At 43.3% G+C, this 3,459-nt stretch overlaps 1 pseudogene; it reads left to right on the top strand.

The window, feature by feature from the left end:
• The first annotated feature begins 437 nt into the window (after nucleotides 1-437).
• LOC126945931 (NGFI-A-binding protein 1-like) lies at nucleotides 438-1,996 on the top strand (annotated as a pseudogene).
• The last annotated feature ends 1,463 nt before the right edge of the window (nucleotides 1,997-3,459 follow it).

The following is a 3,459-nucleotide window of genomic DNA, read 5'->3' as shown; positions in this document are numbered from 1 at the left end:
GTCTTTAAATAATTGTCTTTGGGTGTATCATCCAGTTTCTATTATTGTCATCTGTGGGAGGGTTTACATGACTACTTCACCCTTTTGACATTACCATTCCTAGGTCATTTAGGGCTGATGAAACAGAGACCTACATGGCTCTCAATTAAAAGCACAGAAGTGGGGAGAGGCGCTGCCGCCACGGCGGCCAAGCCAAGCGAGCGCAGTCGGGCGGGAGAGAAGAAGCTGCGGGACCGAGCTGGGGGGCAGCAGGGAGAGAGCGCCCACCAACTTCCCTTCCCTCCTCGATGTGATCGGGGGCGTCCCGGCCTCCGCCTCCGCAGCCGCTGGAGGAGGGAGAGCCGGGGGCCCTTGCTTCGGAGTTGGGGCCCAGCAGTCCTCAAGGAGAGAGCCTAAGACCGCGGCAGTTGCTAGCTGAGTTAAACCCATCCACAGTAATGGCCGTGGCCTTACCCAGGACCCTGGGGAAGTTGCAGCTGTATAGAATATTACAAAAAGCCAATCTGCTTTCTTATTTTGATGCCTTTATCCAACAAGGTGATGATGATGTCCAGCAACTCTGTGAAGCAGGAAAAGTGGAGTTTTTGGAAATCATGGCACTCGTGGGCATGGTTAGCAAGCCCCTCCATGTTAGAAGGCTACAGAAGGCTTTGAGAGACTGGGTCACAAACCCTGGACTTTTCAATCACTTGCTGACTTCCCTTCCTGTCAGTAGCATACCCATCTATAAACTGCCAGAGGGATCACTGACATGGCTGGGAATATCCTGCAGTAGTTATGAAAGGAGTTTAGCAATGCCTGGGAACCTCAATTTAAAATCCCCAATTTTACCACCCAATGTCTTTACCACCCAGTTTCCCCAATTTTGCCACCACCTGTGTGCAGAGCTTGGGACAGGGGAAGTCAGATGTGGTCGGGAGCCTAGCACTGCAGGATGCTGGTAAATCCAGACTCTGGCAAGGCCACCATGCCACCAAGAGCGAGCACAGCCTCTCCCCAGCAGACCTGGGCTCCCACATGTCCCCAAAGGAGAGCAGCGAGGCACTGGATGCTGCTGCTGTGCTCTCAGTGGCCGAGTCTGTGGAGCGGATGGTCCCCACACTGCTGAAGAGTGACTTGAACAAAGTGGAAGAGCCGCTAAAAAACAACAGAAGTTGGCCAAAATGATTGGTCACATCTTTGAGATGAACGATAATGATCCACACAAAGAGGAGGAAATTTGGAAATACAGTGAGTATATGGCAGATTTGACTCAAAGAGGAAGGATGGAAAACATCTCATGCTTCATGAGCTCACTGTTAATGAAACGGCTGCTCAACTCTGTGTGAAGGATAATGCTCTGCTGACAAGAAGAGATGAGCTTTTTACCTTGGCTAGGCAGATTTCTCAAGAAGTCACCTATAAATATACTTACAGAACCACCAAGTCAAAATGTGGAGAAAGAGATGAATTATCCTTGTAGAGGATTAAAGTGGAGGATGAGTTTCCAGATTTCCAGGATTCTGTGCAAACGCTCTTCCAGCAGGCTAGAGCTAAGAGTGAAGAACTCACAGCTCTTAGTTCACAGCAGCCTGAAAAGGTGATGGCAAAGCAGATGGAGTTCCTTTGCAACCAAGCTGGCTGTGAGAGATTGCAGCATGCCAAGAGGAGGCTGTCTGCAGGGCTTTACAGGCAGAGCTCAGAAAAGTACAGTCCTAATGACTTGACTTCCGATAACTCAGATGGACAAGGAGAAAGACCTTTGAATCTCCAAATGCCTAATTTACAGAACAGACAACCCCATCATATTGTGGTGGATGGGGAGCTGAGCAGACTTTATCCCAGTGAGGCAAAGTCCCACTCATCAGAGAGCCTTGGGATTTTAAAAGACTACCCACACTCAGCTTTTACCTTAGAAAAGAAAGTCATCAAAACAGACCCTGAAGATTCAAGATACCGTTCTCTGGAAATGGAATCAGATTTAAGGATAATACTCCATCACAGAAATAAGCCTTAATAACCAGTGTTGCCTCATTCAGCTCAAACAGATTTCATAGTCAAAGCAAAAGGACTGGTACAGTAGCCTGCAGAAACCAGGAAGATAAAACAACAGCCACAAAAGAGAAAATCAAAAGAGTGTTGCAATCTATAACAATAACGTTGATTCATTCACATTCCTGTGTTGAGTCATTCTACATGGAAAGGCTTACAAATCAATATTGTAAGCATTCATTATTTAAGAATGTGCAATGTATTTGTGTAATTTATAGAAGTGAAATCTAGATGTTCAGTCTTGTTTGGTTCAATAGATGTGGATACAGTTTATTTTACTTGAAATTTTGTTGTCTACTTTGTGTGTTTAATGTAAATATATGTCAGAGTTTAGAATCTTTGCCCGCAGTTGTGAAAAAGAAAGCTTAAGTGATGTACTTGTTGGCAAGATTGCAATGATTATGGAAAAATAGAAAGCAAATACTTAATTTAAGCCAAGGAAAATATTGTGGCAAAACTGATTTTTGTTTAACAAGAAATGTGTAGCATTCACTCATATAATATCTGGTTATCAATGCACGTTTACACAATAAATACTTGAGTGGAGGAAAGTTAAAAAGATGAGCAATAGAGTAGAAAATATCTCTCTTAAACTAGTTGACCTAGATTGTATTAACAGCTACTTAAAATGTATCAAAGAAAGCTACTACATAGACAGATAAATTGAACTAAGTGTACCCATGTGTAAAAGCTTTGACTTAAGCATTGATATTTCAGAATGTGTTAAATAGATTAAGACATAGTAAGTTAACCCTACATGTTATAAAGATGGTGACTGTTAACAAAGGCTATGACAGATTAAGTACTGTTTATATCCAGTAAGTCTTCTCTATGTAGAGAAGACAGAGAGACTAGATGCTTTCACTAGGGAATGTCTCCCCACCCAGCCATCACAAGTGTGGACAATCACTGCATCCACATTTGTAGGCATATTTCTATGGAAGTTTAGTTGACACCTATATTCATTATTTATTTTATGATTTCATTTTTCTACACCTTTGAGATTTGTGAATGCAGTTTTTTCTTAAAATTCATTTTAACTTGACAGTACGTTTTTAATTCCCCCAATTTAATTAATGGACTTTGTGCATACATATGAGAGTGTGCTTAGAGGTTTATAATGTACTCGCATACTTATGAGAATTTCACACTGGAATTCATAATGGTAAAAAATCAAATACATCTGCCAACATACGTTTTTTCTGTTGGTTTAAGAGAAGATGGCTGGGTGCGGTGGCTCACTCCTGTAATTCCAGCACTTTGGGAGGCTGAGGCAGGTGGATCGCCTGAGGTCGTGAGTTCAAGACCAGCCTGACCAACATGGGGAGACCCCGTCTCTACTAAAAACACAAAGTTAGCCAGGCGTGGTGGCACACGCCTGTGGTCCCAGCTACTTGGGAGGCTGAGGCAGGAGAATTGCTTGAACCC

Source organism: Macaca thibetana, chromosome X (assembly GCF_024542745.1).
Source record: "Macaca thibetana thibetana isolate TM-01 chromosome X, ASM2454274v1, whole genome shotgun sequence".
Lineage (NCBI taxonomy): Eukaryota > Metazoa > Chordata > Mammalia > Primates > Cercopithecidae > Macaca > Macaca thibetana.
The sequence above is the reverse complement of the archived record's forward strand: the minus strand, read 5'-3'. Positions and strand labels throughout refer to the sequence as shown.